At 55.2% G+C, this 22,398-nt stretch overlaps 1 protein-coding gene across 3 annotated transcripts in view; it reads right to left on the bottom strand.

The window, feature by feature from the left end:
• CLIP2 (CAP-Gly domain containing linker protein 2) overlaps positions 1-19,341 on the bottom strand; it is an 80,088-nt gene extending 60,747 nt beyond the window's left edge. For 2 of the 3 annotated variants that reach the window (XM_081557980.1, XM_081557982.1), the window contains exon 1: positions 15,609-15,945. The gene's annotated coding sequence lies outside the window, so the exon portion shown is untranslated. Of the gene's footprint in view, positions 1-15,608; positions 15,946-19,262 lie in introns of those variants that run through there. The other variant, XM_081557981.1, reaches the window with a different exon arrangement.
• Positions 19,342-22,398: the final 3,057 nt, after the last annotated feature.

Below are 22,398 nucleotides of genomic sequence, written 5' to 3'. Positions count from 1 at the left end.
TCAGACCAACAGGCCCCTTTTGTGCCGCCTTCAATCGCCATTGACTGAAGACAAACCCAGGCTGCATTTCAGGGTTTCCATTTCAGCTGTCCCGGGGGGTGGCAGGCCGCAGTTTGGGGGGGAGGGGGGAGGATGGGGCCCAAGAGCTTTCTGCCAACCGGAGGCCCAGGGTGCGGCCCGGCAGATCGGAGAAAGGTGCCAAATAGGACAGCGGAAAGCCCATGCCCTCGTGCCAGCCTCGCCCAGAGGGCAGCCCTCCCTCCCGGCCAACAGAGGCGGCTCTCCGCAAGGGGGGGCCTCCGTGGGGGGACTGTGCCTCCTCCCCACCCCACGGATCCCCGTGGCTGGGGTGCCCAAGCTCCCTCTGCTCTTCCGAGCCACGTGCCAGCCAGAGATGGACTCAGTGTGGCCCCCTGCCCACTCACCGCAAACCCAAAGGCTGGGGACCACAACAGTGCCATGGGTGGGGTGGGGGAGGGGAGGAAGAGCGCTGTAACCTGGAGCTCGGGGTAGGGGCTGGGGGCCAGGCTGGGGAAACTGCGGGGCACAGACCCCACCCTGCCAGGCAGACCAAGCAGCTGAGGATTTAGAGTGCTTAAAATGGGGCGGGGGTGGGGGGTATCCAGAGACTGAAAGGGACACTTGGCTGGCGGGGGGTGGGGTGAGGGTCTCCCAGTGGTGCCCAGACATTGGGATGCTGGGTGGGGCGGGGGATAAAGCCCCACGGAAGACATCAAGCAAAGAATCCAACAGTTAACATGGGCATTTTTTTTTTCTTGGAAGGCACAAAGAAATCAGTTTTATCATGTCAAGTATGTATATACGATGTAGAGAATTTCTAATCAAATCCTTTAAAGTTTTTTGCTCTGTTTCATTTTTCTACACCTTTGAAGAATATTTTTCAAAAAACTGTATTATTGGAGTATAACTGCTTTATGATGTTGTGTTAGTTTCTGCTGTACAACAAAGTCAAGGATACATCTCTCCTTTCCCTCTTGACCCTCCCACCCCCTGCCAACCCCACCCCTCTAGATCATCATAGCACACGGGGCTGTGCTCCCTGTGCTACTCCATCAGCTATTTATTGATTGATTTTAATCAGAGGACAATTACTTTGCAATATTGTGATGGTTTTTGCCATCCACCGATATGAACTGGCCATAGGTATACGTGTCCCCTCCATTCTGAATCCCCCTCCCCAGCTGTTTTACACAGGCAGTGTATATATGTCAACGCCACTCTCCCCGTCTGCCCCACCCTCCTCTGCCCGCCTTGTCCACATGTCCATTCTCCAGGTCTGTGTTTCTATTCCTTCCCTAAAGATAGGTTTGTCTGTACCATTTTTCCAGATTCCATATATATATATATATATGCATTAATATATGATATTTTTTTTCTTTCTGACTCACTTCACTCTGTGTCCAGAGGAGCATTTTAGGGAAAGCTCCAGGAGCTGATGAGGATGAGGGGGGTGGGGGCGGCTGCGACAGACAGGGACTCCAGGAGGCCTGAACTGAGACAGAGGCAGGGGCTGGAGGGGACAGAGAGGGGACAGATGCTGAGCAGGTGGCAAACAGCAGTGGGGTGGTGGGAGGAGGTGGGGTAAGGAGGGCTAAGGAAAGGATGGCAGGAGGCAGGAGAGTCAATGCCAGGTGGGACCTGGGAGAAGGGAGGGGCTGGGGCGGGGCGCTCATTTGGCGACAGGCTAGGTGTGAAGTGACGCTAGGTGTGAAGTGATGGGGTCTGGGGCACCCACCTGGTGTGCAGGGTCAGGGGCTGGAGGGGAAGAAGAAAGGGACCCCGGGGCACCGAGCTGAGGGCACCCGATGACAGCCGTGCATGAGCAGGCCAGCTTTCGAGGAGCCATGTGGGGCCTCCCCAGTCATCAGGGAAATGCAAATCCAAGCCGCCAGGAGATCCTGTTCCCCACCCAATCAGATGGGCGCAAAGTCAAACAGCCAGGTGATACCAAGTTGCTGGAAAGGCCTTGGGGTAGGGCCTACCAGTGGGCACAGGGAAGATGGGGGCAGGGTGCCGTGCGGGTGCACAGGAAACCCAACCACGGACCTTGGCCGAGCGTCCAGGAGGCACCTCCATGGTGCTGATCCACAGCACCCCCAGCAAATGTGGCTTGAGAGATGGGGCTGGGTCGGGGCAAGTGGGGTCTTCATTTCTATTTTTTTTAATGCAGGAGACCTGGGTTCCATCCTTGGGTTGGGAAGATCCCCTGGAGAAGGGAATGGCAACCCACTCCAGTATTCTTGCCTGGAGAATCCCCATGGACAGAGGAGCCTGATGGGCTATAGTCATGGGTCACAAAGAGTTGGACACGACTGAGCAAGTGACACTTTCACTTTTCATTGTTTATTAGGCTGAGCTGGGTCTTTGCTGCAGCATTCTCAATCTTCCATCTTCCTTGTGGTATGTATGCAGGATCTTTTTAGCTGAGGCATGTGGGACCTAGATCTCTGACCAGGGATCAAACTTGGGCCCTCCTGCACTGGGAGCACAGAATCTTGCCACTGGACCACGAGGGAAGTCCTGCTTCATTACTATTTGTAAGATTTGCTTCTTTAAGTCCTGCAGGCTGTACATGGGAGTTCACTGTACCCTGTCTATTCTTCTGGAGGGCCTAAAATATTTCAAAACATTTTTAAAAATTACTTTTATTTATTTTTTGTCCACCTAGTGAGGCATGCAGCATTTGGTTCCCTGGCCCGGGATCGAACCCGTGCCCCCTGAAATAGAAGTGTGGATTCTTAACCACTGGACTGCTAGGGAAGTCCCTCAAAACATTTTTAAATTAAAAAAAAATTTTTTTAAGACAGACACAAGGGGAGGGGGAGAGGAAACAGTTTGCACACTCACCAAGAGGAATAGGGGGCAGGCCCCAAACAGAGTGAACCCCAGGTGCTGACCCCAGGCTCCAAATGGTAGACCCTTATACAAGCATGGTATGGGTGCCCCCAGCCCTGCCCCACTGGGCACCCCAACATTCACACCTGCACTAGAACCCCAGTGCTACCAAATCCACTGTGACCACCGCCCCCATGAGCCTCCACCCAGCCGGCACCCACCGCCCATCCCATCCTGCTGGGGAAGGAGGCCCATTTGTTTGCATGTGACTGAGGCTCAGGAAATTTCAGCCAGTGGTGAAGCTGAAATCCCCATGGTCAAGTGGAGAGTGGGGCACCCTCCCTGTGAGTCCTGCCAGCTCACAGCAGCCACCCCTGAGGCCTGGGAGGGCCGGGGAGTTGGAGCCCGTCTGCCTGTGCCCCCAGCCCCACACCTGTCACCCGGTTGGTGGGAACCACAGGGCAGGACCACAGGGGACCACAGCCCAACATTCACACAGCCACAGGCCAGCGGCAGGACACTCCAAGAAGGACGGGGCTGTGGTGGGCCCCATCTGGGGTCCGAGTTGCTCTGGGGATGCCTGGCAGTCATTCAAAACGTGCGGAAGGGACTTGGCCCAAGCCTCACAGCTGGGCTAGGCTGGGAACCCGGCTTCACCAGCTGATGTGGCTTCAAGGAGGAGGGAGAGAGGATGAAGCTGGGGAGGCGCACCCACAGGACTGAGGAGGGAAGGACAGGCGGACCTAAGAGCCCTGGTCGACTCCCCATCTCCCTGGTACCTGCAGGGGGAGACATAAGCAGGGGCTGAGTCCAGAAGGCCGGGATGTAGTCCCACCTGCTTGCCATCCTGCCATCCTCCCAGCCCCTGAGCTTGGGGCTGCGGTTAATTTGTAAGTCAGTGTCTTCCTTGTCCTGCCCACTGAAAGGGCGACTGCAGAGTTCTGGGAACGGCCAGCCTGTCAGTCCTCCCTGAGCTGGACAGACGGGGGTGTGGCCATCTTCCCTTGGGCTTGGAGTTCAGATCTTGTCTCCCAGCAAAGGGGATCAGGGCTTCCCCTCCCTGCCCTGCCAGTCCAGGGAGAGGAAGGAATTTGGATATACTTTTGTGCATTACACACACACACACACACACACACACAGCTGGCATGCTCAGAACCAGGGCACGGCCATGGCCCCAGAGCCCCAGCCCTGGCTGTGTGGCCACGCCCCAGACTCAGTGACCGGACAGCTGGTATCTTCCTGCCACTGGTCCAGGACACTGGGCAGGCATTAGCCTGACTCTGCTGGATGGGGTCCCCCATCAGGCCCAAAGAGAAGGGCTAGTTGCCCCCTGACCCACCTTTATTCCCATTTCATGGGATGGGAAAACTGAGGCCCAGGGCAGAAATGTGAAGCGAACAGGACAGTAAGAGACAACTGCCCAAATGAAGAAGAGCCGTGCCGGGTAAGAAGGTCCTTACCAGACAGAATTGGAGTCACAGGGAAGGGCGGGGCTGCTGAGGTCACCCAGCCATCAGGGCAACAGGAAGGAACGGGCTCTGGTATCCTGCCTCCCTGGCCAGGATGCTGATCCAGTCGTCTTTCACTACTGTCTCCTTCCTTTCTGGTTTCCATGGCAGCTCCATCTAACCCATCCAGGCCAGGGCAGCTGCAGGAGAGCTACCCATCTCCTGGGTTCTCCTCCCCAACCCAGCGTGCTGGGCCTCCTCCCTGGGGTTGGGATTTGCACAAGCAACTCAAAAAGACCCTTGAGCAAAAGGAGAGTCTTTACAGTAAGTGGTGCTGGGTCAAAGGGATAGCCAAGAGCGGGAAAAAAAACAACAAAAAACCCCCATGATCCTTTCTGTGACTGGCAGAATAATGGCTCCATCCTGGTCCTTGTGAATATATCAGTTTACGTGGCAAAAGGGAATTAAGGCTGTGGATAGAACTAAGCTGCTGATCAGCTGACCTGAGAGGAGATTATTCTGAATGATCCAGGCAGACTCAATGTAATCACGAGGGTCCTTATAGGTGGAAAAGGGAGGCAGGAGAGACAGAGGCAGAGAGATGACTGCCTGCAAAGGACCCGGTCCGACACTGCTGGCTTTGAGGATGGAGGCAGGGGCTGACAGCCAAAGAATGCAAGTGGCCTCTAAGAAGTTGGAAAAGGTTTCCAGAAACAGATTTTTCCTTAGAATTCCTAGAAGGAACGCAGCCCCGCTGACATCCTGATTTCAGCCTGGTGAGATCCATGTCAGACTTCTGACCTCCAGAAGTGTAAGATAATACATCTGTGTTGTTTTAAACCACTAAGTTTGTGGTCATTTGTTATAAGAGCCACAGGAAACTAATACGCTTGCTTCACATCATACACAACAATCAGCTCCAGACAGAGGGCAGGAACTAAACGTGAAAGGTAAAACAGCACAGTTTTTAGAAGACATGAAAGAGGATCTGCCTAACGCTGGAGTAAGGCAGAGGTTTCAACACAGGAAGTGCTGAAAGGGAAGAGATGGACAAACTGGACAATATGCTTCTGTGACTCAAATAATACCACTGGGGTTGGGGGGAAGGAGAGAGAGAGAGAGAATGAATTTGTAATTCCTGTACTCTGCAAAGGATTCCTATTCAAAATATGGAAAAAATTCAACAAATCAAGTGAGCAAAAACTCAGCAAGACTTAAACAAGCCCTTCACCCCAGAAAAGGGTATTTGAATGACCAATAAACAGATGAAAAGAAGTTCACCTTCATTAGTCACCATGACAACACTACATCCACTGGAATGTATAAAAGGAAGCATGGACCCCAAGTGTTGGTGAGGATGTGGAATATCCAGACGCTCGTGCACTGCTAGTACAAGTGGAAATTGGTGTAAGCAATGTGGAAAACAGCCTGGCGTTACACGCCGCAGCTGAGCGTGACCCAGCAATCCCACACCTCGCTACGTGTGCATGCGTGCCCAGTCACTTCAGCCGTGTCTGACTCTTTGCAACCTCATGGACTGTAGCCTGCCAGGCTCCTCTGTCCAAAGGAGTTCTCCAGGCAAGAATACTAGAGTGGGTTGTCATGCCCTCCTCTAGGGGATCTTCCCGACCCAGGGATCGAACCAGCATCTCTTATGTCTCCTGCATTGGCACTTCACCACTAGAGCCACCCGAGAAGCCCATTCCGAGCTATGTCGCCACAGAAAAGTGCACATACATGCACCAGGAGACATGGACTATTCCTAATATCCCCGAACCGAAAATAACCCAAATATCCATCACCGTCAGAGTGAGTAAATAAGTGGTGGTTTACTCACACAACGGAATAAAGCACAGCAATGAGAATGAACGAACTACAGCTACAGGCAACAATGCGTGTGAACCTTGTGAATCTCCAGTGAAAGAAGGCAGCTGTGAAAGTGCTGAAGGTTTGATTGTATGCTTCCGTTTAAAAAGAAGGTCAGGGACTTCCCTGGTGGCCGAGTGGTTAAGAATCCCTCTTGCAATGTAGGAGGCACTGGTTCGAACTCTGGTCCGGGAAGATCGCACATACTACATGGCCACTGAGCTCGTGAGCTGCAACTACTGAAGCCTGTGTGCTCTAGGGACCGTGCTCTGCAAAAGAGGCCTCTGCAGAGAGAAGTCCCCGCACCACGAGTAGTCCCCGCTCGCCGCCACTAGAGAAAGCCCGCACAAGGCAATGAAGACCCAGTGCAGCCAAAAATAAATAAAATTTTTAAAAATAAAAAGAAGTTCAAAGACAGGCAAAAATTTATTGATGGTGCCAGAAATCAGGGAAGGGGTCACCCTTGGGTCAGGCGTGTGGACTGGAAGGGAAAACAAGAGGGGCTCTGGGGGAGCTAGCGGGTTCTGATTCTGGATTTGAGTGCCACACAGGTATTGCAGTTTGAGAAAAGTTGACAAAAGACTACACTCATGATCTACACACTTGTCCATATGGACACTGTACCTCAACAAAAAGGCTTTGTTTTTTTTTAATTCCCTGGGCTTGGGGGGAGTGGCAGCAGGAGTAGAGGAGGCGGGGCAGGCCCAGATCATTACACCAGGCATGATCCCTACTGCGCTGGGGCCTCCTCCACCTCTGCAGATGACCCCAGCCAGGACCTAACCATGTGGACCCACTGACGCATCTGACTCCCCCAAGGGTCTGTGGACTGCCCACAGGCACGCTCAGGCCCCACGGGGCTCCAGCTCCCAGGACCTGGCACAGAGGGGTTCTGTGCTCACCAAAGAGCCTTCCAGGCACAGCTTTCCTCCCTAAAGAAGGCACGCTGACTCCCACCCCAGCGTCCTCTCACTCCCAGGCCTCCCTCTGTAGGCAGGGGGTAGGAGGAGGCTGAGCCCGCTGAGGTCAGAGCCTGGCTCCTCACCCACATGAGAGGTGGGGACACCAATCAGGGCCCACCATGAACGGCGAGGATGTGGGTGGTGTGGAGAAGGGATGAACCAGCCAGGGGTCCATGGGTACCACCTATACCTCTAAAGGGCCAGCCAGGCCTTCTGGCAGGGGGTGGGGGGCAGTGCAAAGGAAGGGGGAAGCCGGGACAGAATTTAGTGGCCCCAGGGGTGAGGTCAGTGACTAACAAGCCCTCAAAGTCTGTATTTTCTTTTATTGCTTCCAGGAAGGCACTCCCCATCAATGCCCCCCAGTCACCAAATTCTGCCAGAATATCACCAACACCCAGGCACAGCCACGCACAGTCTGTCACATCTCCAGGCCTTTGCACAGTCTGTTCCTTCTGCTAGAATCCCTTCCTCTCATCCACTGGCAAGATCCCTGGCCTCTCTCACTGAGAACAGCTTTAAAGGGCAGGTTAGAATATCTTGTTTGTGGCAGGGCTCTTGGTACCTAGGACAGCGCCCAACCCACAGGGGAGCTCAAAAGATGTTTAAGGAATACATGAATGAATAAAACACCCTACTCTGCCTTCATCAGCTTCCCAGGTGTCACTAGTGGTAAAGAGACCACTGCCGCTGCAAGAGACATAAGAGATGCAGGTTCGATCCCTAGGTTGGGAAGATCTGGATGAGGGCATGCAACCCACTCCAGTATTCTTGCCTGGAGAATCCCATGGACAGAGGAGCTCAGCGAGCTAAGGTCCATAGGGTTGCAAAGAGTTGGACATGACTGAAGCAACTTAGCATGCACACATGCACACCTCCAACATCCTTCTCATGTTGAGTTGGAGGCCCACGGCAGCTTGTCACACCCTAAGGCCACACTCCCTGGCCAGCTTGGAGGGATCTCTGGAAAGGAGAGAGAGGAGTAACTCAACACTCCGATTAACTCACATTGTTCTAGAATCCCAGCGCCAAACACACCTGGCACAGAGCCACTGCTCACCAGTGAATCCAACAGGCAAAGAATCAGGTAGTGAGTCCCCTGTCACTGGGGGGTAATCAAGCAGAGACTGAAGCCTACTCTCAGAATGGGTTCCTGCCCCAATTCCTGCTGCCCTGAGAGGCTCTCATGAGCTGGCGTGGCTATTATCACTGTCAATAACAACACAAACCAGAACTTGCTGAGCATCTCCCCCCAATCCAGGGCTGGGCCACTGCAGCTGTGCCCTGCATTGTGCCTGACTGTGAACCTGGGTGGTGTACCAGGTGCAGGAGTCTGGGTGGGATGGTGCTGTATCTATCCCCCACCAAGCTGTCCCAGCACAAGGAATCATAGTCCTGTAACATTCATCCTGCTGCAGGCACGTCTAAGCCCTTTATAGATATAACCCTGTGAAGAAGATGCTGTCATGAGCTCCACTTACTAACTGGGAAACTGAGGCCCAGAGCCAGCAGGTCGCTTGCTGAAGATGATACAACTGAGCGGTGGCAGGTGGGATTCCCACTCAGGTCCCCTGGCCATGGAGTTCACATTTTTAAACACTGCTCTTTTTAAAAACTTATTTATTTGGGGCCATGCTGCACAGCATGTGGGATCTTAGTTCCCCAACCAGGGATCGAACTTGTGCCCCCTGCACTGGAAGCATGAAGTCTTAACCACTGGACCACCAGGGATAGATAGTAGATAGATAGTGAAGTCGCTCAGTCGTGTCCAACTCTTTGCGACCCCGTGGACTGTAGCCCACCAGGCTCCTCCATCCACAAGATTTTCCAGGCAAGAGTACTGGAGTGGGTTGCCATTGTCTTCTCCAGGAGATCTTCCCGACCCAGGGATCGAACCTGGGTCTCCAGCATTGTAGGCAGACGCTTCACTGTCTGAGCCACCAGGGAAGTTCCTCTTAACCACTGCTCTTTACTGCCTCAGAACTGAGACCAACGCTCCTCCAGGCACTGGGTTGGGAGAACAAGGGCACAGTTTGAAGTAGCAGGTAAGGAGGGTGCCCCACGGCCCTGGGTGCCGAGACCACAGTCCATTGCGTGTCTGCCAGCTCCCTCCTGCTTCTGGCCTATTTCCTGGGCCCCTTCCACCCAGCACCCTGAGCTCCAGCTTCCCTGAGCTTCTCCCTGCTCCTGAAGACACCCCAGCCAGCTGCCTGCTATGCCAGAATGCCTTCACCCCTCTTCTGCGTGCGTGCTAAGTTGCTTTAGTCGTGTCCAACTCTGTGCGGCCCTATAGACTATAGCCTGCCAGGCTCCTCTGTCCATGGGATTCTCCAGGAAAGAATACTGGAGTGGGTTGCCATGCCCTCCTCCAGGGGATCTTCTCAACCCAGGGACTGAACTTGCATCTCTTATGTCTCCTGCCCCGGAGGTGAGTTGTTTACCACTAGCGCCACCTGGGAAGCCCCTCACCCCTCTTCTACCCCTGAGTCAAGTCCTGGGGCTCAGCGGGTGTGTCCAGAACTCTCTGCACATCCCTGTATCACAGACCCCCCGGCACCCTTGCAGGATGGGGACTCTCTGGTAGGGACCAGTTGGGCTCCTGGTCCCAGGGTCTCACGCTTTCCCCTAGAGCCTGTCAGGCTCTCCTGGAGGGGACTGGCTGTGAGCATCAACCCCAGCTTCCCTGCCGCTCCTGCTAAGAAGCCTCCGGGAGGAGGGTTATTAAGATCACAAGGCGGCTGCAGTCCGCCCTTCCCTCTGCCAGGGACCCCCTCCCAGGACCGCGCTGTCCGGCCCCTCCCTGGACCTGCTGCCCCTCACTCAGGCTTTCATGTTATATATAGCAGGGGCTTACACAAGACCATGTGACAATGCAAAGCCACTCCAAACTCCTTACAGCCCCTGGATATGGCTGCTCGAAAGCTGGGAGTCAAATTACCGCCAGTAGAAGGTGCCGCAGCCCCTCCAGCTTCATCTGATGTTTGCTACCCGGGGCTCCCCCTGCCCCGAATGTCTCACATCTTTTCCATCTCCTTAGACTGCGTTTACTTTTGTAAATCACCTCGAGTCTTTTCTGGAATTGGACAAAGAACACAGGAGACCCTTCTGGGCGTCTTCTCTCCTCTCCTCTGCGTTCCCAGTGCCTAGCGCAGCCCTCGGTCAGAGAGTAGCTGAATGCAGGCTGAGTGAGTGAACCGACAAGCAGATGAACTTAGGCAGGGAACAGTCTACAGCAGAAGAGGGAACAGCAGGAGCGAAATGAGGATACGTGCCACGCATGTGTGTGTGTGCCAAGTCGCTTCAGTCGTGTCCGACTCTTTGCGACCCTATGGACGGTATTACTCCGTGCTCCTCTGTCCATGGGATTCTCCAGGCAAGAATACTGGACTGGGTTGTCATGTCCTTCTCCAGGAGATCTTTCCGACCCTGGGATCGAACCTGCATCTCTTATGTCTCCTGCATTGGCAGGCGGGTTCTTTACCACTAGTGCCACCTGGGAAGCCCCCCAAATCAGGATACAAGGTAGCAAAAAAAAAAGCGGAAAACACCTAATGTCATTTCCTCCTTCATTGCAGGGAGGGTCCTACAACCAGATGCCCGACCTCACAGTGGGCCTGGAAGAATGGTGGGCTCCATACTGAGCCCCCCAGCAGGACACGCAATTCCCCTGTCCCCAAACTTCTCCTTCACTTTTCTCTCTCTGTGCCCCTCAGGAAGGCGTGCCTTATCGACCCCGAGTCCGCCCATCCTTCAGGACACAGCGCAGTCCTGTTTCCCCCAGAGAGCCCCCTCGGCCATCCCACCCACGACGTGCCCTGCCTCTGAGTCACCCTTGGGGACTTGAACCATTGTCGGGGGCAGTGACCCCACTGGGCATGGAGACTCTTCTACTCTGGCCTTAAAAATGCTCCTCAAAAGTCATTTATACTTTCAGGAAGGGGACTTAATGTCTTCCTGACTCAGCAAACGCCTCTTGAAGGTGGGGTCTGAAACTAAGGTGCACTCTGCTCCCTCCACGCTGAGGGGCTGGCTTCTGCTCAGCCATCACCCACTCCCACCCACCACGCTGGATGCTGGAGAGTGAGGCTGGGGCATCCCAGGGGGGAGCCGAGGCCAGGCTGGGGGCGAGGAGGAGCCAGAGCGGCCCTGCATCACCTCCTTTAGGGACGAGAGACTGAAAAACCAGGCCCTCGTTGTGAGCCCCAAATTTCCCCTCTCCCGGTGAAGAGACCAAAAAGGCGAAGATGGAAGTGAATGAGGGGTGGGCGTCTCCCTAGGCTGCGGCTGGAGTCAGAGATACATTCCAGGGTCAGAGCCAGGGCGCTCCGTGAAGACGGCAGCCGGTAAGTGGACGTGGCCCCAAACTCATGCCTCGTTAATCAAAACCACCTGCTATGCTCTACTTTCTATTCAGAGGGGAAATGTTTCATTATCGTTTTGAAGCATTTCCTCTGAAAACATGAGCTCTGTGTTACTGTTTCTGTACGTCCAGTAAGGAAAGGAGAGGTGGGATGGGGTGGGTCCCTTGCTGGCACCCGCCCCCCTTCCCGACCCCAGTCCCCTGGTGCCAAAGGGGAGCCTGTCCTGGGCCCCAAGCCGGGTGGGGAGGCCTGCAGTGGGCTCCCAAGGACAGTGATGCCCCCCACTCCCCTGTCCTCTCTGCAGCCCACACACCCCACATCATAACCCCGTACCAGTTGTGCCCAGCCCTGTCCCCCACCCGCAGACCCAGAGACAGCATGGCCTGCCCTCCAGCAGCCCAGCAGATGGGGTGGGCGTCCTCACCCTAGCTGGGCCCATCAGGCTCTCCGGCACCCAGAGACTGAGGGGAGCGCCCCTGGGTGGTCCTGGGGCCTTCAGCTGAAGCCACCCTTCGGGGCGGCCACGCCAGCAGCTCAGAGAGAGGAGCCGCGACAGAGGCACCAGGAGAGGACAGCAAAAGAAACTGGAGTCCAGAGAGAGGAAGGCCGGAGGAGGGGCTGCCTGCCAGCTTCCCGGCTCCTGGGGGAGCCAGGCTGCCTGCAGTTGTTTCCTGCAAAGTTCCTTCCCTCTCAACTCCCCTTTCACTTAACCTAATTGGAGGCGGTCCCTGCTCGCAGCAACAGAATAATCGAAAGAGGGGTGTCGGGGGCCCTCCCCCGTCTCCCAGCTCAGGGCCAGGCCTGGCCATCAAGCCCAGGTCACTAAACAGTTTATAAAAGGTGAGGCCCCGGGTATATAAAAGGCAGGGCACCGCCAGCTGGGAGCAGGCCCTGAGAGCCAAAGAGGGTCTGGACTTTGAACTTGAGCCCGCGGGATGGAGGTGTCTGAGGAAGGCGCGGCCAAAACCTTGCTTTCAGGAAGTGAACCAGATGGGCAAGTGGGATAGTGGAAGGAAGTTATGTCGTCCAGGTACACAGTAGGTGCTCAATAAATGCATGGAAGGACTTCCCTGGTGGTCCAGTGGCTAAGATTCCAAGCTGCCAATGCAGAGGTTTGGGTCTGATCCCTGGTCAGGGAACTAAAGAGCTCGCATGCTGAAACTAAGACTCGGAGCAGCCAAAATAAATAAATAAATGTAAATGTGTGGAGTGCAAACAGGGAAAACACTCCACGTCTTGAATTCCTCATCCATAAAATGTAAGCAACGTTATCAAGATATCCACAAACTACTACACGCCGTCAAAGAGCTTAAAACAGTTCCTGGCAGAGTAAGCACTCAGTATACACTGTTGCTGTTTTTTAACCTAAACAAAGGCTGACATTCTCCCCAGTGACCACTGGGCAGGTGCTTTGGTGTGAAGGTGCCCTCCCTCCTCCAGCTTCATAAGTTGAAATCCTATCCCCCAGGGAGACAGTATTAGGAGGTGGGGCCTTTGGGGTGATTAGGTCAGGAGGGTGGAGCGCTGGTGAATGGGATTAGTGCCCTTGTAAAAGAGACCCCACAGTGCTCCGAGCCCCTCTACGAGCCCCTCTACTGTGTGAGAACACAAAAATAAGTATGACTGGGAAGAGGGTCCTCACCCAACCATGCTGACACGTGGATCTCAGCCTTCCAGCCTCCGGAGCTGTGAGAAGTAAATGGGCTGTTTAAAGCCACCCAGTCTGCAGTCGTTTGTTAGAACTGCTCAGACTAAGATAACGGGGAACCGGGAGGGCCAAGAATACAGCTCCTCTCCTCTGGGTGCTGAAGCAGAAGTAGGGGGAGATGGCATCAAGAGGGCAGGATCAGTCTTTAGGGTAGCAGCTCTAGGGACAGAAAGGTCAGGAGGAAACTGTTCCCCATCTCGTGGGCCAGAGCAGAGGGAGCAAGAATAGCATCAACAAGGGAGGCTGGACCAGGAAAGACAGAACAGCCCAGGGAGGAGGCTGCACTGAGGCAGAGAACAGCAGGGCCTCGGGCGAGGCTAACCAGCAAGACTGCCTGACAATGGACAAACAGCTGGGGAGGGGACAGGACGGGCCACTCCTGGGTGTAGATGGAGGCTGGAGGGCCACCCTATACAGCAGTGACAACAAACACCAGGCATTCTCTCCACTGCAGTACACACGCTTCGCACACATTTATCTCTTCATTCAATTTTCTCAACAACCCTAAAAGGGAGACACCTTGAGTATCCTCATGTTACAGATGGGGAAACTGAAGCAGAGACAGGTATCAAGACTTGTCTGAGGTCACACAACTAGTAAGTGGCAGGGCTGGGCTTTGAACCCAGGCCGTCAGGCTCCAGCAGTCAAACTTAATTGCCAGAGTGGAGACCAGATGCTGAAAGGGGATTGCTGCCTCTGTGAGTAGGTTCCTCACTTGGGACTTCAGGCTCTGGGTATGGAATTCCAGGCACCTCCTTCCCAGCCTGCTGGCTGCACCTGGGGACCCACAGGTGCACAGTTCTGCTTGCTAAGGCTCCTCCCAGGTCTCCTCCACCAGACTCTTCTGCCTCTGAAACTCCCCTCCGGCCCATCCCCACCATCCCTCCCACCATCCCTCCCAATCCCACCATCTCTCCCAGTCCCAACATCCCTCCCAGTCCTACCATCCCTCCCAGGCCAGGACTGCAGATGCCAAGGCATCCTGGGCTTATGGAGAAGGGCGTCATGCCCCAGTCACCCAAATCCTTTGCTGCCCTTCTGACCCACCAGCCACCCCGTCTCTTGCCTCTTTTTCTGACTCCCACCGCTTGCCCACGCTATTTCCTCTCCCTCGAGCCACCCCCTTTGGGATCCTGGCAGCAAACTTCTACACCAGGCTCCACCAAGCTTCCTGCTCCACCCCATCCTCCAGGTGTGCTCCCAACTCCCCCATCACTGTGCTCCGCTGATGCTGCTGGGTTGTGCTCCATGGGGGCAGTGAAGCGCCAGCCCTGTGTACCTGCCAGCCCCTGGCAGTGCTGGGCCAGGTGACAGCAGCTGGATGAATGAAGGGCTCATTGTTTACGTTACAACTGGTGCGGAGTCTTGCCCCCACGTGGTCCTCCCAGCACCCTCCTCCTCCTCTGCCTGCTATCCCTAGGCCAGCACCATCCCCCATGAGCCTCCCTTGGGCATCTCACAGCAGCAAGAGCAGCCCTCCCCTCAAAGTGGACCTCCCACTTCTCACCCAAAAGGGAAGAGGCAGCAAATCAGAGGTTGGGGGATTTGCAGCTGGGTGGGTGACTTCCCCTTAGGTGCCCCCTCTTATCCAGGGTGGGGCTGGGGTTTGCGTGGCAGTGCCCAGTGGGCACCCTGCCCCGCCCAGGCCCCGCCTAAAGGACCCAAACGGGCGGGCCCTGGAGGCCCAGCTGTAGCATCCTCGGGGTGGACAGGGCCCCTCCCCGTAGGGAGGGTAGAAAATGTGCTGCCTCACCAGCCACCAGCGCCAGACTGGCGGGGGGGGGGGGGCGGGGAGCACCCCTGCGGGAAGACGCCCCACCTCATCCTTCTATTCCCCCTGCGCCATGCACTTTAACCAAGTTTTGCAAAGGGCATTGGCCAGGCGACCACAGCCCGTGGGGCGGGGGCTCCGTGTCCTCCCAGACCCCGGATCTGGAGAAGAGGGGCCGTGCGGCCGCGCCCACCAGGCTCAGCTCCCCCCATCCCCCGCGCGGGGCCTGGGAGCCCAGAGCCCTGCGGCGAGTCCAGCCGCCCAGCGCTGCCCTTGGAAGGAGCGACCGGCGACTCCCTAGCATCTGTGCCGAACCCCCGTTAGGGGCACCGAGGGCGCTGGGGATGCCTCCACCGAGGGGACCCGCAGCCTGGGAAGGGCTCCCCAACGCCAGCAGAGCCCCCTCCTCGCCTGCAGGGGACGGGGAAGTTGGGGCGGGGGGTGCACCCAGAACGAGCTCCCGCTCACGCCCACCCGCCGGGCCCCGACCCCTTCGGCCTCCCCTCACGCCCCGACAATGCCTCCGGGTCGGCCGCCCGGCTCCGGACCAGGCCCGGGGCTACCGCCGCCTCCCGCAATCCCTCGGTCCTTTGTTGCCCGGCGAGCCCCCTCCCTCGGGGTTCGTCCGGCTGTTCCTACCTTCGCCCCTCCAGCAGCAGGCGGAGCGGCGGGCGGCGGAGGCGCCCGACACCCGTCCTCTCCCGGCGCCGGGGCACCGGCGGGGCCAGAGGATGCTGCGGCCCCCTCCCCGCGCGCCGCTGCCCACCGCCTGCAGCCCCTCCCGGCGCCGGGGTTCCGCGTTCGCGCTCCGGGTCCGGGCCTCGCGCGCCGCGTGTGCGGCCGGCTGGGCGGCGGCAGGAAGGCAGGTAGGCGCCGAGCCGGGCAGCCCTGGCCGCCGCCTGCGCTCCCGGCGGCGGAGCCCGAGCCGAGGTGAGCGGGAGCGGAGCGAGCGGCCCGGCTCCGGGAGGGAACAAAAGGGGCCGGCGCTGGGGCGGGCACGAGAGGGCGGGGCCTGGCGCGGCGGGGGTCAGGCGGGCGCTCGCGCGGCCTCGCGTTTCTCAGGCTGCGGCGCTGCGCCGCAAGGGGGCGGGCGGGCGGAAAACGCCCCGGCGCCTCGTCCACCGGCTCCTAGAGGCGGTCAGTGGCTGCGCGTCCGAGGCGTGCCAGCCCCGCACCTCGGCGCCGGGCACCTATCGGCGCTTCCATCGTGTGTGACGGAAGAGAACATCCTTCAGCCTTGCTCGGCTCACAAGGATGTCCCAGACCCCTGAGAGAGGTGGAAGCTGCGGAGAGGGCTGGGGAGGTTCCTGGAGTTTCTGGGAAGGCTTCACTGGGGAGGTGACGTTTGAACTGGACAGGATGAGGAGGCGACAGTGTAGACCTGGAAACTCCAGGTCTTCCTGGACGGTCTTGAGGCCAAAACGGATGGGGACAAACGGCACGGGTGTCTTGATGATTTGCTTGTTTGGAAAAACAAATCTTCGGTCCCCAAGATACAGATTGAACCCTGCACCATCCTCCCAAGGCAGGAGCTGTCTCCCAGAATATCAGAGGACCGACACAACTACCCGCCTACCCCTCCACCCCGGGGAAGTCAAGGGCAGAGGCTAAGTCCTCCCCCTTACTGTATGGGAATGTGGGTGTTGGGGGAGGTGTGATCAGTACAGTAGGCCTCTGGGGAGGGCAGGTACCAGGCCCAGGCTTGTTTATATGCCCTAAGGCACCCAGTGCAGAGCTTGGCCAAGCGTTCCTTAGCGCATATAAGGACGCCTGTTGAGTTGGGCTTCCCCGGTGGCTCAGCAGTAAAGAATTCGCCTGCAGTGCCGGAGATGAAGGTTTGATCCCTAGTGGCTCAGATGGTAAAGAGTCTGCCGAAATGCAGGAGACCCAAGTTCGAACCCTGGGTCAGGAAGATCCCATGGAGAAGGTAATGGCTACCCACTTCAGAATTCTTACTTGGAGAATTCCATGGACAGAGGAGCCTGGTTCGCTACAGTCCACGGGGTCCCAAAGAGTTGGACATGACTGAGCACACACACACACACACACACACACACATTCCTCCACTGGAATCCATAATCTTTGAGAACTGAGTTAATTTCTTTAAAAAATATATATATATAAATGTATTTTGGCCACCTGGGACTTCCCTGGTGGTCCAGTGGCCAAGACTCTAAGCTCCCAATGCAGGGGGCCAGGGTTTGATCCCTGATCAGGGAACTAGATCCCTCATGCCACAAGGAAGATGGAAGATTCTGCATGCTGTAACTAAGACTCAGCGCAGCCTAAACAAATTTTTTTTTTTTTTTTTAATTTTCGGCTATGCCACAGGGCATGCAGGATCTTAGTTCCCCAGTCAAGAATTGAACCCATGTCCCCTGCAGTAGAGTCTTTGCCACTGGACCACCAGGGGAGTCCTCTTAACCTCTTGAACTCAGTTTCCCCACTGATAAATTGGGGATAGTGTTTCACTTCACCTCGGCAAACCCATCATGGTATTGATGATGGAGGCTGGAGCACTGGACCAGCCTGGAGAAGGTCCTCGGCTGGTTGGGAGAGCCAGACCCAGAGACCATGGCAGAAGGAGGGTACCCAGTGAGCCCGGTGGACCGCAGGCTTCTGGAGGAGGTCGGCATGATGGGAAGGGCGTGGAGAGGGCTGTGCTCAGGGAACAGGGAGTGAATTATTCCACGTGGCTGGTGTGGACGGCCTTGCTACTAAGAAATAAGACCCGGGGCAAAGTGCAGTGATAAGAATCCAGCTCCATCACCTACCAGCTAGTGGGCAATCCTCTCTGGGCCTTGGTTCCTCCATCTATAAAATGGTCTAGTGACGCACTTATCTGCGAGGGCTGGCCATTATCAAGCTTGAATACATTAATCTACGTGAAGTGCTAAGAATGAATAGCGCCTGCATTCATGAAATGTGACCCTTTATTTCCAAAGGGCGCGGTTAGAAAAGGACTTGAGTGCATATTGTGAGTGGTGCCCTCCCACAGCTACCAAATAGTCGATGCCTTCCTTAAACTTGGGCTTCCCTGGTGGCTCAGATGGTAAAAAATCTGCCTGCAGTGCAGGAGACCTGGGTTGGGAAGATTCCCCTGGAGAAGTGAATGTCTACCCACTCCAGTATTCTTGCCTGGAGAATTCCATGGACAGAGGAGCCTGGCGGGCTATAGTCCACTGGGTTACAAAGAGTCGGACACGACTTAATGACTAAGCAACAATGAGGACAACAGGAAGGGAGCCCAGGATGATCACGGAGGCTGGGGGGCTCCTGATGATGGAAAGTAGGTAGGACCCAATCAGAAACAACTCAGCAAGTTCTCCGGGCAGCTCGTGGGGGCAGACTGAAGCCCTGAGAGACCAGCTGGAGGGCTGTGGGGCTCCAGGCTGCAGCTGGGCGGCTGGGAAGCTGTGGGGGAGGAGGACAGCACAGGAAGCAAAGGGAGGGGGCCAAACCAGGGGTTCTTACACGTCTTTAGGGTCACACATGCCTTGGAACTCTGAAATCCATGGAGACTCTCCCCAGAAACATGCAATATGCTTACCCGCCTACATGCATCCACACATGGACACACACACACACACACACACACACACAGTTTTGCAGGCAGGTTCAGGCCATTCACAGACCCTGGAAGCCCATCTGGTCTGTGTACCCAGGTTCTAGGGTGGTAGAGAGAGCTCAGAACAGACGGGTCAGTGGGATGTAACAAAAAGTGTGATTTGTCCAAATAAGGGTGGAGGGGGTGACCCAGATCAAATGACACCAGGGCCCTGGGGGCACCTCTTCCTTCTGTGACACCCGAGGCTTCCGGAAACAGAAAATTGGCCAAAGTTCCCAGAACCTCAGCCCATCAGGAATGGGCTAAGAAGTTTAAGTTTTCTTGCTGGAAATGAAACCACCATTCTGTCCCAGCCCCTCTTTGCACAGGTGGGGAAACCAAGGTCTAAAGAGAGGCAAGGGGACTTCCCTGGTGGTCCAGGATTTAGGACTCCGTGCTCCCAATGCCGGAGGCATGGGTTCTATTCCTAGCCGGGGAATTAAGATCCCATGTGGCAAAAAATAAAAAAGAGAGGCAAGGGTTTACCCAAGTGCCACCGCGATACACCTGAGCTCACCTGTGCCACGCCTGGCAGGTGCAGTCACCGCCTCCTCCCACCTCAGCCCCCACCAGCCCCCTCCTCACTGACAGCCCCACCCCCAGTTATTCAGAGCAGCAAGAAACACCCCAGGGTACTAGCTTCTCCTCACCTGAACGGTGGGCAGAGCTGCAAAGGGGCGACTCACCTGAGAGTGAACAAACCAGGCTTGTTCCGGATGAGCAAGGAGACCTGCTTCTACCTTGTTGAAGCTCGGATTGGCATTTTCTGCTGTGGATGTGGAGGGTGGAGCCGGGCACGATGCCCTGGGCATCAGACCTGGGGAGGGGGGCTGGGGGGGCTGGGGGAGGGGCTATCCCCGCAGACCTCTCACCCAGCCCTTTTGTCTCCACAGAAAGTGCTGATTTGCCAGTTTTCTTGCTGACATGGGCGGCAACTGGCAGCCCCACAAGAAGTGGGGGGGTTTCATGGGAAGAGCCTGTTGGGAATAACTGGCTGGTCAGGGCAAAGCTCTCTGGGGAGGGGGGTGCTTGCAGGGGGGCAGTCCCTTTCCTCGAATATGTGTTATTGTTTAATTTTTTAGGACCAACAGGACATTCACCTGATGGAATATTTTGTAAACTCCAAATTGCTGTTGACAAGGAATTTGTAATAAACAACCTGACAAACACGCCTGGATTTCTGTCAAATGAAAAAAGCATAGCATGAAATTGTGGTCCAGTTGAATCCCAACCTGGTAACCCATCGAGAGGGGAACTGGTAACCCTGGTGACCTTTCGGTAGGGAGAACCAATGGGACTTTTCCCTTTTCTGCCTTTTCCAACAAAAGAAATGTAAACCCAATCCCGTTTCTGTTCAAACGACTGCTTGGATATTGTGCATCTGTTAAAAACACAAAAAAATGATTGTTTCGATGTTGTCGTGGCCTTGGACTGGGAGTGACATCACCACGGAGACGTCAGCTGAGGCCGCCTCACTCTGAAAGCCACACCCTTCCTCTCAAACACAAGGACGTTGCCTGAGCCCGGTTCTTCCTCAAGAGGAAGCCATGCCCCCTCCCTCTGGTGGACACAGGGTTGATAACAGCCAGTACCCGGGCTCAATGAGTGACCCAACGCTGGCATTGCTGAGTAATTATTACAGGGTGAAAGTGAAAGTCCCTCAGTCATGTCCGACTCTTTGTGACCCCATGAATCGCAGCACGCCAGGCCTCCCTGTCCATCACCAACTCCCGGAGTCTACCCAAACTCATGTCCATTGAGTCGGTGATGCCATCCAACCATCTCATCCTCTGTCGTCCCCTTCTTCTCCTGCCCCCAATCCTTCCCAGCATTAGGGTCTTTTCCAATGAGTCAATTCTTCGCATGAGGTGGCCAAAGTATTGGAGTTTCAGCTTCAGCATTAGTCCTTCCAATGAACACCCAGGACTGATCTCCTTTAGGATGGACTGGTTGGATCTTCTTGCAGTCCAAGGGACTCTCAAGAGTCTTCTCCAACACCACAGTTCAAAAGCATCAATTCTTCGGCGCTCAGCTTTCTTCATAATCCAACTCTCACATCCATACATGACTGCTGGAAAAACCATAGCCTTGACTAGACGGACCTTTGTCGGCAAAGTAATGTCTCTGCTTTTAAATATGCTATCTAGGTTGGCCATAACCTTCCTTCCAAGGAGTAAGCGTCTTTTAATTTCATGGCTGCAATCACCATCAGCAGTGATTTTGGAGCCCAAAACAATAAAGTCTGACTGTGTGTCAGACTTTAAACTTTAAAGTCTGACTGTGTGTCAGACTTTAAACTTCCACTGTGTCCCCATCTATTTCCCACGAAGTGATGGGACCAGATGCCACGATCTTAGTTTCCTGAACGTTGAGCTTTAAGCCAACTTGTCCCCTCTCCTCTTTCACTTTCATCAAGAGGCTCTTTTGTTCTTTTTCACTTTCTGCCATAAGGGTTGTGTCATCTGCATATCTGAGGTTATTGATATTTCTCCCGGCAATATTGATTCCAGCTTGTGTTTCTTCCAGCCCAGCGTTTCTCATGATGTACTCTGCATAGAAGTTAAATAAGCAGGGTGACAATATACAGCCTTGACGTACTCCTTTTCCTATTTGGAACCAGGGTAGTTGTATGGATTGTGGAAATCCACAAAGACCACCCAGAGGAGAAGCAGCAAAGGCTGTTCGTCCAGTGCTTGCCCTAGCAGGGGAGTCAGAAGCATCACTTCGTTTGGCAGAGACTCACGGGCCTCCAGGGAGTGGGAATGCTTCAGAGAGGACCTGAGGGAAGGCACAGGGATGTCTCTTTTTTCCAACTGTGCCGAGTCTAGTTGTAGCCAGATCCTCAAATCTTCGTTGTGGCATGTAGGATCTTTTATTTTTTTATTTTTATGTTTTTAGTTTCAACATGCAAGGTCTAGTTCCCCCACCAGGGATCAAACCCAGGCCCCCTGCATTGGGAGTGCGGAGTCTTAGCCACTGGACCAACAGGAGAGTCCTTCAGGTGTGCCTTGATGGGAGGCTGTTGGCCAGAGAGGCTGGAGGCCAGGTAAACTAAATCACCTCTGTGATTGGTGAGGCGGGCCTATTTGGCTTTGGGGTTGGTCCTAAGCTGGAAGTAGAAGCAAAAACTCCCAAAGCCAGCCATAATTATGAGGTCATTTGAGGATAAAAGAAATCAACTCACAGAGAGGTTAAGGGACATACCCAAGTTCACACAGCTTGTGAGGGCAAGATTAGCCAGGCTCCCTGACTTCAGGGGGCTTCCCTGATGGCTCAGCAGTAAAGAATCTGATCCCTGGGTCAGGAAGAACTCCTGGAGGAAGGAATGGCAACCCACTCCAGTATTCTTGCCCAGAGAATCCCGCAGACAGAGGAGCCTGGTGGGCCGCAGTCCATGGGGTCACAGAAGTGACGTGGTTGAGCAACTAAGCACGCATGCACACGCATGCACACGCATGCACACGCATGCACACCAGGCCTCAGAGCTGGGCGCCCTCCTGCCAGTAAGAGGAGAGCAGGGAGATCCATGGCACCTTAAACTCCAATCTCAGGGACTTCCCTGGGGGTCCAATGGTTAAGACTCTGTACTTTCACTGCAAGGGGCTCAGGTTCAATCCCTGGTTGGGGAACTAAGACCCTCCATGCCACACAGCCAAAAAAAAAAAAAGAGAAAATTTCTGAAATGAATAAAAATGAAAATACAGCACATCAACTTAAAAAAATTTCTTTAAAAAAATAACCAACTGCAATCTGAGCTCTGCTTGCTCCCAGCTTTGTGACCCTGGGCAGGTGACACAGGAATCTCACCTCCCCCACAGGGCT

Source organism: Giraffa tippelskirchi, chromosome 13 (genome assembly GCF_054371585.1).
Source record: "Giraffa tippelskirchi isolate mGirTip1 chromosome 13, T2T-mGirTip1v1.2.pri, whole genome shotgun sequence".
NCBI lineage: Eukaryota > Metazoa > Chordata > Mammalia > Artiodactyla > Giraffidae > Giraffa > Giraffa tippelskirchi.
Note: the sequence above shows the minus strand (reverse complement) of the source record. Positions and strands in the feature narration are given on the sequence as shown.